This window comes from Heliangelus exortis, chromosome 3, assembly GCF_036169615.1.
Source record: "Heliangelus exortis chromosome 3, bHelExo1.hap1, whole genome shotgun sequence".
Classification (NCBI taxonomy): Eukaryota; Metazoa; Chordata; class Aves; order Apodiformes; family Trochilidae; genus Heliangelus; species Heliangelus exortis.
In genome coordinates, this window is record NC_092424.1 from 36,568,825 (window position 1) to 36,582,234 (window position 13,410).

The following is a 13,410-nucleotide window of genomic DNA, read 5'->3' on the forward strand; positions in this document are numbered from 1 at the left end:
ATATCCACTCTTTGCATTGTATAGTGAACTTATTTTTAGAGTTCCTTTCTTAAACATTCAGCTCTATCTTTTCACTTTCAATAGGTGAGTATTAGACATCAGCATCTGGCTATACTGGCCACTGTACAAACACATGCTAAAAATAGACTTTCCCCACAGATAGCAGTCTAAGTAAACTGCCAGTTCATGGAAAAATGATAATGTAAGAAGAAAATAAGTAATAACATCTTTGTGGGGTTGTTACTTCAAAAGCAGTGCTTCACCACAATGCTATGTTTATCTAGGCAAGCATTTTTCTCTTTGTTGAATGAATCACTTATTTTGCAAACAATACTACAAATGTTTCATTCTTTTTATTTTATACTTATGTATGAAGGTGGTGGGTAGAAATGAACCGAGTAACCTCAAAATTTTCTTAGTATGATCTTGAGAAAAATCCAGTGTGATTTTTAAGAAGTCTATTTCAAAAGGTTCATTAAAGAGTTACCTCATTCCCAAAGTATATGATCAGTTGACATTGCCAAAGCAGAAGTAGGAATGCTGTCCCCACAGCTTCAGGAGCAAGTACTAGCACTTCCATCTGATTTATGCATCCCATCATACGCTGAAGTATCTAGAAAGACACGTATATTGCTTTATGTTCAAAACTGCAGGTGAAATTACACATATGATGTTTTCTAGTTGCCTAAGCATTAGAACCTAAAATACACTGATCTCCCATTTCCATGGCTTTTGTTTCTCTATTTCTAAACTCAGCTTCCCCTGGAGAGCCTCTGTGAGCAAGAAAAAATTGGAAAGTTGCCCTGACTTTCATTCTGCCCTAGCACATGTGTTGCTATGCTTCAGAGCAGCCTAGAGGCAGCTTCAACAAATAACATCTGGCAGTTTGCCTCCAAGACTTGCATTTATCCTACCGAACTTCAGGCACACACACTGAGGCATCTTTGGTGGGAGCCCATCACTTTGTTTCCTCTCTGGGCCAGAAAGAAAGGCGGCCACATTGAAAATGGGCATCCCCAAGGCGTATGGGATTTGGTTTTCTTTATAAATCAGTCTCAGAAAAGAAAAAAGAAAGGCAGTTATGATGTGAAATATGGATGAAGTAAAAATGGGAGAGCAGCTCTGCCATTCTTCTCTTTGTGACTTAGGAAGCCTAGCCATTAACCCAACAACATCAGCATTTTTACAATAGATTGAAAGGTGCCACTGGATTTTACTGTACCGTGTCAAAGAGCTGCCCATAGCTAAACATCTAGGAAAGTCAGAAACAGTCTGGCTTTGTATGGCCTAAGTCATTTATATTACAGTGAGACACCCCAGTTTTCTCCTTTGCTTCTGTGTGAACTTACTATACTGAAGAGTTGCCTCATACAACTGCATGACAGTCCAATTCCTAATAAATCCCACCTGACTGAAATGAATTAGGTCTGGGAATATGCGTTCCAGATTATTAACCAGCACCTTTGGAAGTAACTTACCATCCACATTTATTAAAGATATTGGGTGATAATTTGTGCAGTGTTCTGGATCTCTCTCTAGTCTAAGAATTATGGTAATTAGTGCTCAGAGAGAGGATGTCACTCGTATGTTTCTCAGGGTGCAGGGAATAGCATATCATTACACTCCTTTTAGATTTGAGATGGATAACTCTAAGGCTATTCTTATTTTTTAACCTTGGCCAGCTGTGTATGGATGGTGGCTCTGAGCAGGTCAGGAGACCTGTGCTCCATCTCCAGCTTTGCTCCAGCTTGGGACAGTGCACTGCTTGCTTTGACCTGGCTCCTCATTTCCAATTGCAAATGAGAATTAAGTTCTATTAGGTTGGGTTCAATTTCAGCAGGGACTTGCTCAAGAGGAAAAACCAAGTTTCATGAACTGCATGGAATAAAAGGTACCTGCACCTTCAGTGCGTGGTGCCAGGTGAGGATCCAATTATAGTTTAGAGAGCTGTATAGTGAAAGGCCATTCCAGAAGGAAGGATCATCAAGGAGATCTGCCTGAGGTTAATACAAGTAATGGTGTTGGTGCTGTAGGGTGACCACTCTAAAAAGCCTCTTAAAACCTTTAAAGATGCAAAAAAAGGGCATGAGATAATAAATAATCACCTGCGTTTGGAGACATCAGGAGATAGCAGAAAGCCCATCTTCAAATTCTAGGAGGTAATTTAAGAAAGAAGAAAATTGTAAACTTTCCCAGGTACTTAAATATTAAATTTGATTTTGTAAATGAACTTTTAATTCCCAAAGTCCCCAGAAGTGTTCTGGCAGTGGTCCCAAGTAATCAGTCTGCCAGAACTACCCAAATCAAAGGGCTTACTAGTAACACTCACATCTCAAGATTTCAAGACTTTAGCCATGTCCTTCACCTGATTTACACCAACCCTACGTTACTTGAAAATCTCTGGCTGTTAGGTTCCCTTGCTGGAACATGACACCTTCATAACACTTCCCTGGAAGAGAAAGATATCCATGTTGCCATATCTTTATCTGTATGCATGCTCATGCAGACATACAAAGGACTGTGAAAACAGTACCATCAACCCAATTTTCTTCACCCCTTTACAAAACTTTCCCTTGGCTTATTTCACAGCTAGTCATTAAACAGTACAATAATTTCCATGGTGCTATTTTGGGGGATGAAAAAAAAATTTCAACTTTTCCCTTCAACAACATATTCCTCCTTGACTTTCATCAAAGAGTTAAACAGCCAAGGGCTTTTAGCATCTCATTTCACTTACACACACAGGCCATTATAACCTGCATAAACAAGGATGACAAGTTGAGATTAATGAAGGTCCCAAAGTGACAGAACAATTTAATTGTCAGAAATCATAGGAGGTGAACTTTGCCAGTGTATTTATATAAGGCTGCCATAGTCTAAAAACTTCCCTAATTGATTATGACCAATAAGTAATAACACTGGAAGCAGTTTTCTGGTATACAAATAAGAAATGACCCAAAACAGTTAATAGTGGTATTAAAGATGCATAATATAAAAATATTATATTGATAGAATAAATTATCAATAACTGCAAATAATTGTAGCGTTTACACTTAAGAGCAGAGCAGAGTAAATGCGGCTATGACAAAAGTCAAATGAAACAGTCTGGCTTTAGAAAAGCAACTTGCAACAATAAGGCAGGAAGCCTTACAGTAGAGGCAAGCATGATCCATGTGGATCTGAAGAGCAACCCTCTTAGTTCTTCTCTCTCTTCTGCATAACTTTAAGAAACTTTGAAACTTAACTTATTGTGCGTTTGTGTTCAGCAAACACATATACCTGCTCCAATACTAAGCAAGGGGGACAAGGCATGCAAAATCTCACTTCTGAACTTCGAAGGAGTCAGCTCAAAAGTCAGCTCAATTCAAAGCTCAAAAACACAGCCCAAAGCTCTTTGTATTACCAAATTCCACATCCCCATTCAGTGGTTGCCCAAGCATACTATTGCCTTTGGAGCTCACCACCTCAACTGGAAGGTTGTTCAATGTGTTCCCTAGCCTTTCTATGATAGATATCTCCTTATTTTTCACTTCTGCATATCCTGTCTTACATTTCACTTATCTTCTAGTCAGGCTTCTCCAATGATCCCAAGCAAATCATCAAACAGTTTGAATGATAACTCCTAAAGAGCTGGAATAACCTCTCTTTTATGTGTTTTTTTCCTTCTTCTTTTTCCGAAGGTAAGTAACTAAGTGTGCTGACAGTGTTCCCTCTTTTAAGTATAAAGAATATCTCTTCATTCCAGTAACATTTTACTTAAATGGCTACCAGGGATGGCTGTGTAATTGATCCTGCCTTCAAGCATGAGAACAAAATATATGGTCTGTGGAGTTTCCTTCCAGTCTTACATTTCAGTGATTCTCTAATGATAAAGGAAAAAGGCAGCACTTAATGCATTTAACTCATATCACCTCGTAGCTGTCCCTCTACATGACTAAATCAGGCTCATCGCACCATTTTGCCCTCTTAGTTACAACAGCACGTGCCAACTTAGCTATTCCAAACTTCTTCCAATACACAAACCAAACAGGATACTGTAGACCAAGCTCTGCCTCAATATACATGAGCTGTTCCCATTAGATCAAAGGGAAAGGTAAATATAGCTGAGGCAGAAATTGTCTCCATATGTCATATGCAGTCTAACTGGTGTTTTATAAAATGATACTTACTGTCACCAGAAATCTGTAAAAACATACCCAATTTCCACAGGATCTTCCCCTTGCCATCCTTTTCAAATGCTTAGAAAAAGGTTAGATTCTTCTACAGGAATTTTTGCAAGCAGAAAGTATACACTTTTCAACAAGAACTTGAAAACCTCAGTCCCAAATGCATTACATATTTTTGGAGTTCAGAAACAAAGTGCCCACAATTCAATCTAGATTAGTTAGGCACATCTTGATAAAAGCTGAGGTCTGACTAACCTTCCTTACTGCTGCTTTGAGCAGGGCATACACAGCATTAAGGGCAAACTCTTTCCTCTCAAGTTTAGCATCTCCTTGATGAATACATTATTTGCAGGAGTTTTATCAGAGAAATTTTTTTGGTTTTGGAAATGGTCAGACAAATACTTTGTATAAACCTCTTTCAGACAGTAGATAACTTCTTGCTGCTGCTTGCTGATGGATTTTCAGAAATGAATATTCAAAATTCATGATGTCTTAGCTGCTCCCTGATGTTAATTCTTTGATCAGATAAATGTGATTGCTTAGGAAAAAAAGCATGTATCTTGATGGACTGAGAAAATGACTTCAAAATGTGCTTTCACAACCAGTTAAGGTTATGTACAGGGAGGCTGGGCTTCTACAACCTCTTCCCCCCTAAAATATGTCGTGTGTTTATTTACAGAATAGGAAGGAAAATGAACACAAATCTAATGCCAAAGGGTTAACAAAATGTAGTTTGGGGCAGAGGGCTCAGGTCACACTACTCTTGTGCAAATGTACACATTCAAGACTTCTATCATTCTTAAAATCCTCACTGATAACAAAACCAGAGCTCCTTAACCTTCTTACATCACCTTCTGTAGGAAGGTTGAGAGCCCAGCTCGTAACCAGGATTGGGAAGGACAAGCTACAAACATCATGTTTTGGCTCTGGCACTTTCACTCGATAAGTCCAAAACAGTCCACTTTGACAGGCCCTTTATATGCAAGCTTGAAAAATAACCTATTTAGCATTCCCCAGCCCCAGCACATGATTTCACTGGGAAACTATGCAAAAGATACTTTGGAAATAAATATGCACAAGAAATTACAACTCTGTCTGAATGACCCCCTACCTTGGAATGTCTAGAACTGTGAGAATTATAAGGTCAGGAAATATGTACAGGCCTAGTGCCTCAAAAAGTTACTATTCCTTATTAGGAATCTGTGCAGACATGGAAGCAGGATTTGTATAAACTAAAAGGAAGATTTTTTTCCTGTCTCTTACATGCCTAGTCCTTGACCTATCCCATTTATAGTTTCCTTTAAGATACTATGCCTTGCAAGTTCATTTGTTTCCTAGTAGTCCTCCAGCAGTGATCCTCAGATCCAGCCAATAATGCAGACAGAGCGGGGCTATGTAAGCAGACGCTTCAGATTTATATGCCTGTAAAATTGCAGGTATTCATTTATATCACTGCTAACAGTTTTGAGGTAACAATTGCTAACAATTTCCAGGTAAAAGGTATCCTTACCCTCTCTTAAACTCTTAAATGCAGACACAGAGAATTGTTTAGTCTTCTTTACTATAAATAGGAGGCAATATGTTATTTCAAACAAAAAGCATACCATAAACTACACACTTAATTTTGACAGATTGTGCTTTTCTATATATGGCATGGTCCTGCTGTGCTTTCATGATCAAACTCCCATTGATTTCAGCTGTGCCTCCTAACAGTGCAATTCTGAATATTGCCTTTTGTTATATTTCACATATTTTTTTTCCTAATCCTTTTCTCTGCATAAAAGTACCATATCCTGCAATAACCAATTGCAGGCTTGCACAGGTGATACAAAAGCCTCTTAAGAGCTGAAGAGTGCTTGGAAGAAGAAATTCTCTCCATTTCATTTTCTGTCTTCCCACCATTCAAAGGACATGATTAAACAATCAGTTCTCAAAATTAAGAATACTCCTGCAGATCATCCCCAAAATCTGCAAAAGGACTGTAGCCATTTTTACATTGTAGATAAGCTCTCAGTGAGCATTTTCCTCTGTATCCCACCTCCACCCTTCAGTTTGCAGTTAAATTGCATGGTGTGTTTATTCTTCTAGTGAACAGGCCCATTATATGACTTAAAAGTGTTAGTGTACACAGCACTGACATGTCCATTACATCCACACACACTGATATGTAGATTACAGAGAAGTTCAGGTTACTCAGTTAAGAATTTGAGCTGTGTTTTTGAAACTGAGAACCAGAAGGAAGTTCTGGTTGGAGTATTTCAGTTTGTATGCTGACAATGACACTTTCTGTTTGCAGAATATGGGTCCACCAGGTCCAAGCAGAGGCAATCAGAAAGAGAGTGAGACTGAAGAGAAAGACCCAAGCTCAAATAAAAATTCAAATGCTTGCTGAGAATTGCCAAAATGAGACTGAAAAGAGGAGACATGTCTTTCTGCCAGTGTGGAAGTAGTCTGGAGGGTGGGAGCAGATAACACCCACCACACAAGCCTGCCTGCCTTGTCCCTGTGTTCCACGGTCACTTTACAACCTCCTCTCTTGCTCCAGAATTCACACTTGAGGTCCACACAGCCATCGACACAAATGAGAAGTTAAAATAAATAAATAAACCTACAAACAACTCAAACAAACCCTGCTGTACCAGGAATAAGGACCAACCAGCACTTACTTTCTTCGTCCTTCATAGTGGTGTGGTTGGGTCAGTTTTTGCCACGTGAGCCTTTCTGACTTAAGCCTACTGTTGGTTATCAGAGATTGCCAGCTTTAATAAAAATAAACCAAAAACAGTGCAAGAGGTTTTATGAGCCTTCAGTCAACCTGAAAACCTAGGTATTTTAACTACCAAAGATGGCTAATGAATTAGAACTGGAAGACTGAAAAAATTAATCTCCTGTGAGGGCTGAGACTTCTGTGTTAGATGTGGCTCTTGCAAGGGTCTCAAGCCACAGTTATGAATGCTGGGGGTTGGCAATATCACTCTGAATGGGTATAAACAACCCACGTGCTGTGGGTAGCAGCACACCTTTCTCAGTGCTTTGAGACTTGTCTTTTTTTCCCTGGCAAGGTCTACGCCACGAATCATTTCAGGTTACCAGGAGATTCTTCACTGACCTCAATGGGAACAGAATGGAACCTTAAGCAGTTGTCTGTCAGAGGAGGACACTGATAAAGGCAGCTCTAGCCACATCCATTTTATTTAAAGATGTTGTTACGTGCTTTGACAGTTCAGCCCTGCACATTTAAACATTCAGTTACTGCAGCCTTAGTGAAAGTGATTCTCTCCAGCAATACAAATCTCTGGTTACCAAACATTCACTTTATGCTCTCAGAAAGATAGTATAACAACATTCAGAGTTTTCTGTTTCCAAATAAAATGAATTCAAGATATCCCCTCATGTTATTGCTACAGCTAAATTTAACTCCTTTATCTCATGCTGATCTTTCAAATAAAGTTCATTATCGTATCAGGTATGTTCATGGTTAGCAAAGATTGTTGAATTTGTTGAATATTAAACACCCTTTGCCAATAACGCTCCATATATAATTGACTGTTAAAATCTTGGCTACAGCTGTTCCAATAATAAAAGCTATAATTACAATCACATTCAGATTTCTGTGATAACCACTTTGGCTTCACTAGCACAGAAAGTAGTACCTTATAACTCTCCTGAAGACCAAAGAGAGACCATTTCTCCAAGAAAGGCCCTGATCAGTGGAAGACTGTAGAAGCTGCTCCTCTTTCAATTGCTGTCTCCTTTGGGATGAAACAGGCTGAAATTTCCATGCTTTCAGGCATATTTCTAGCTGGTCAAATTTTTCAGAAGCCAAAGATGAACCTTTGAACAGTATAGACTCAGCTAAAAAACCTTTACCACTTTCTTTAACTTTCTACAATGTTTCTATAATAGTAGTTTATCTAATATTTATCCTAATACCAATGTAGTTGAACTTCACACATTCGAGTTGGGAAACTTGCTGTATTCCCCCTGATATTATCTTCTCTTCTTTCCCATCTATCCTCTACTTGAAAAACTTTAGAGAAAATTTATTCATATGTATTCAAGTTTGGAATAGATGTTATTCTTTTCCGGAGATGAAAGTAATAGAAATTTCTTTGCCTGTGACTGTATAAAAATTTCTCACAGAGCCATCATCCCTGATGTGGATGTAACACTTGAGGACACGGTTTTTTTGGCTGGTGGTGCTGGGCTGATGGTTGGACTTGATGACATTAGAGGTCCTTTCCAACCCTAATGATTCTATGAAAATGCCTACCAAAGAGATCACCTTGATTAGATGTCATGTGCCACAATGAAGACTTAATATGCCATTACTATGAATGCTGAGATTAGATATGAAAAAATTGCAGTGGTTTAAAAAGCAAATCAGTGAATGTAGAAGTTAACTTCGGGGCATGCATTTTTTCTCAATACAAGAACAGGTTTCATAGGATAAAGTAGAAAACATGCCTCCTCACCCATCAATGCACAGGTAACTCCTAAACAAGTGCTGCCCAGAGGAAGAAAAGCATGAATTCAGCAGAAATCTGGACCTTTTGTCCCCCAAACCTGCAACAATATAACCCTGACTGCCAAGGGACACACTCCCTCTCTGGAATAGAAAGAAATTTACTCTTTTCTGAACTATGATAATTCTCACAGCTGAAATAGTTAAGGTCTCTGTTAAAATTTTATATGAAGTAGGTCATATCTCTGTTTAGACTTGAGGTACTATATGAATAGATACTTACAACAGCTCCAACACCTACCTTGTGGAAAAGACTAACAATCCCACCCCGAGCATCCAGCCTGCATTGTGGTAGATTAGGTGGAGATCTGTAAGCAGTGACACAGATAGAGATGAACTTTTTCTGGATCTACCACCATGTCATCAAAACATCTCCAGGTATACACCCCACAGAAACAAATTTAATTTCACCATGAGCAGCATAAAGAAGCCAGGCATAACATTCTGCTCCTATCCAACACTTATCTTCCCCCTCAAAACAACATATTAAGAAATTCCTAAAGAACTGTGATCCTGATAGCTTCAGGAACAGGCCAACTATCACAGTACAAATTAAGGGAGGCTAATTTTATAAGTAATCTAATTTTACAATAAACTATTTCAACAAAACTTTGGCAGAACCAGATGTGTGGAGCTGCCCCATGTCTTGACCCAGTCTTTCTACTGGAGTATCAACCAATTTTTTTTTTTTTTTAGTATTAATATTGCAAAGGACTAGCAAAGGACTAGCAACTCTTCTTTCTTTAAATAAAGCAAGCACACAAGGAAACAAAACACATTACATGTTTAAAAGGATAGAAATAAACATAATTAAATGAGAAAAAGAAATTAATGAATTCCTACCAGAAGACTAGCTCACTGTCACCAGTTCAGCTACAGGCCAAAATTTCAACCAGTGCCCACCAGTGTTATTCCAGGCACTTCAACCACACTACTCTAGTTCACACCCTCTGAAGAACTCAACCCTTGCACAAGAGCATGCAATTATGGCTAGGGAGTCTTGACCACTGGAGGATTTCTTCATTGCTGGGTCATCCTGAAAAATTCCAGGAAAAGATCTGTGGCATTGGAGATGTCCTTTTTTCTCCTCTTATCCAGTATCTGTGGCTGGCTGAAGCTTTCTTTTTCACTCTCCATTCACCTATTTAGCCCCTGTCTTGTGGGATGGTCTGGGGGAGGCTGTCTCAGTGGTACTCAGCAGAAATAAGATGTTGCCAGTTTTTGAGAAGACTCCTAACTTGTCTGAACCTCTCCTAACTGGATGCTGGTGGGCAGAGCTATTTTGCAATCATACCTTTATGTTCATCTGTTCAAGTAAGTGAACATTACTATGAGAAACTTTGCTTCCTTGCAATTTAAATTTATATCCAAAATATGCACTGAGAAACTGGTTGGGTGTTTCCATGCAGAAATAAAATCCATTAAATTTATATCCAAAATCTGTGCTCTGAGAAAGTGGTATGGTGTTTCCATGCAGAAATAAAATCGATTTGTTTTTATTAGAGCAATGTACCAGGCCATATAAAAACATAATCTTACATGGCACTTCTGAATGAAAATGAATTTTGTAAAATTCAAACCAACAGAGTACTGACCTACAGAGGACTAGTAAATCCAACCCTCCCATACCCTTGGTGCAATAGTTATTTAGGAGACTATTAGGTTTGGTAACACCCTTCTCATTGTGTCACTGCAAAGTGCTTTACAAAGCAGCTCCACTATCACGTCAGGTTCAGTGTTTTTGCTGACAATGATTACTTTCTGAATATTCACAAGGAAAGGTATCCCTTGGACCCAAAATTTCAAAAGGGAAACAAGTCTCGCACTGGGTCATCCAGTCTTCTTCTCACATGTGTCTGCAGTGAGACTTTAACTTCATTTGGTCGGCTCTCAGAGCCTGACAAAGCATCTTTATTCAGTGGCAGGTCTGAGCCTCTCATTTGCCATAATAACTGACCCACTTCTCCCCCTCCTTCTGAGATGTGAACACATATGATGTATATATTAATGTAATACAGGGCTCCCCTCATTGTGTCTCATTCGTTCGACAGCTTCTCCTATCTGGCACCAAATCCTGATTAAATATTAACATGGGGTGGGTCCTATTATTTCCTGACTTCCAAGAATCTGTTGGTAAATTGAGATCTAGCTGCTAAAAATTTCTGACACAACATAATTTGTATTGAACCCCCTTTTCATGCCAGAGTGCCAGTGTTAATAAATCAGGCTGTTCACATTGAATAAATCTATTTAAATACTTATAAAATATTAAAGATGCATTTGGGAAAAGCCTCTAAGGTGATTGTTGCACCCATGCACCTCACGGTAACTAATTTATTAAAGAGTTTGCAAACCTGGGAAGGAAGGGAAAAGAAAAATGGTTTCATAAACCAAGAGCAGAAGCCAATTTTTCAGCTCAGATGATGAAAGGAAGCATGCATTTCTAATCAAAAAGACAGATACGCCTTTTCTCTCCCACCATTCCCTCAACGGCAAAGTGCCTTTTCATCATCAACAACACTCCATTCCTAATGTCTGCTGAGGCCTTTCTGCACCTTCTCCATACACTAGTAATGTACACACAGCATCCCTTTGAAACAAGAGCCCATTAGCCGTGGCAGACTACCTTTTCACATGAAGTCCTTCCGTTGGTAGTCATCAGCAGAGTGCTAAATCATCCCAACTGGGCATGCTCACATCATGGCAGTGGGATAAACAGATATTTAGAGCTGCAAAATGAAAACTGCTTTTCTACCTTTCTTGAAGTTGCTTTTTTTTTTTTTTTTTTTTACTTATTTTAGGGAAGGTCATAAACTACACGGGGAACATTTAGGTTTCCCCTGCCTCCACCTTCATTCCTCCCTTAAACGCAGATTTTTTAACAAATCCACTTTTGCTTACACCCAGGTCATCTGTAATTTTAGACCTTCAACCACCAGCCAGTCCCTTTTAAAGATTACATAGTAAATGGGACCATAAATTTGCCCCACAATAAGAAACGAGTTTGAGCATGCCCTGCAAGAGGGATTTATGTGATTGTTTTCCTTCCTATGTGGGCGTGGTGAAGGGATATAGAAACTGTCAGCAAGAGCCGCAAGCGGGGTGATACTTCACAATAGCTACCTGAGTAATGCAAGAGAGATTAAGCCTAAATTGAGGACTGCCATTTCAGAGGACAATTAATTTTCAGGCTGCCGTAAAAGCTCTGTTGACATTTCTCAGCTGAGATTTTGCTTCTTGGTAAGGATTTAAAAAGCTTTGTTCAATACAGGCAGCGGTGCTGATGCCATTCCTTGGGCTAAGTCTAGCTGGGGCTCCCCACAGAAAACCTTCTTTCTCTTGACAGGCAAGAAAGCTTCTGTGCATTTTGCTCACTTCTAGATCTTCACCTGAGCGCCCCATCAGTCTCAGACTCTCAGACAGCTGCTCTCCTGTAAGCACCTGCTTCAGCATCCTTGTGCAGTTGGGCAGACGAAAACTGAAGGAAGCAAACTATAAGCACCTCCTCTGACCACATTTGGGCACAGGTCTGCTCGTGAGACCCCTTTGTTAGCCCCTTTCTTTAAAGCCCCAGTAAGCACCAAGGAACACAATGGACTATATGTAGGAATGGGAAATCTATTGACCTATTGATCTGTATGTGGGTAAGATGCTTTTCTGCATTCTCAGGTTGTCTTCCCAGTCTGTTTACTGCAACAGATAAAAGATGATGCTTCCATGTCCATAAAGAGAGATCCTGCCCCCTGACTGACAATAGTGTCTTCTGCTTTAGTGACAATAATGTCCTGTTCAACCTTACTAAGACAACAGACTGACATCCCCTAAAACTATTTAGGGGATGTTAGGCCTAGGGCATGTTCTTCCAAGAGTTTACCTAAAAGAAGGTGCCTAGGTGAACTACTGGGCAGCTTAGAGAGCTTGGAGACAAGAAATGAGTGAACTAAAATCATTTAAAAGTCTTCTGCTCCAACGAGGACACCATAAAACTCTAGATCATGGTACCTGGTTGTAAGAATCCCCATTGGAAGTGGTTGCCCTTGCCACTGGGTCCAATTTATTATCAGTGACAAATTGATCATCAAGAGCCAGCTGCTTTCTACGAATATACAAATGTTTGTGTACAGAGACTGAAGGACGAAAGGGTTAATTATCCAACAAACTCAGGCAGAAGGGGAAAAAAAGTTTCAAGCTCAGGGAGGTTATCATTGCCTTTTGCGCGGGCTGGTTTTAATCACTTTCTTGTACCTCTCCCTGACTTCATTTATCAAGCCTTCACATAAAAGTTGCAAAGTGAGGTTATTCAGCGGATACCTCCATTCATCTCAGATGATTGACCAGGGTGGTTTGCAGTACAAGCCAACCTGGGTGATGGCATTCCTCCGGTTTTCATTGCACAGCCTGCTTTCATTTTATGCTGTAATTGTGTTTTCACAAAACCATAACCAAGCAGGCTGCAGATCCCAGGTTCCAGATTTATTTACAAACACCCCTGACCAACCCCCTCTGCCTTCTCCTGTTATCTGCTTTATGCTGCTTTGGATCTTACCGCCAGGAGTCTGGGGTCGATTAGCACAAGATAGGAACTTGACCCAATCTAACCAAGGGGACCTAATCAACCAGTGCTTCCACCTCTGCTCCTTCTCCTCAGTGTAAATCCAAGTCCTGCTTCCACAAAAACATTTCATGGGAACTGGTATCTGACATTAAATACTTCTTTGT

At 39.6% G+C, this 13,410-nt stretch overlaps 1 long non-coding RNA gene across 1 annotated transcript; it reads right to left on the reverse strand.

The window, feature by feature from the left end:
* Positions 1-401: 401 nt before the first annotated feature.
* On the reverse strand, positions 402-9,001 carry LOC139795505 (uncharacterized). The gene is made up of 3 exons (XR_011725527.1): positions 8,933-9,001; positions 2,106-2,152; positions 402-613 (listed from the first exon to the last, which is right to left on the reverse strand). It is a non-coding gene; the product is annotated as an uncharacterized lncRNA (long non-coding RNA).
* Positions 9,002-13,410: the final 4,409 nt, after the last annotated feature.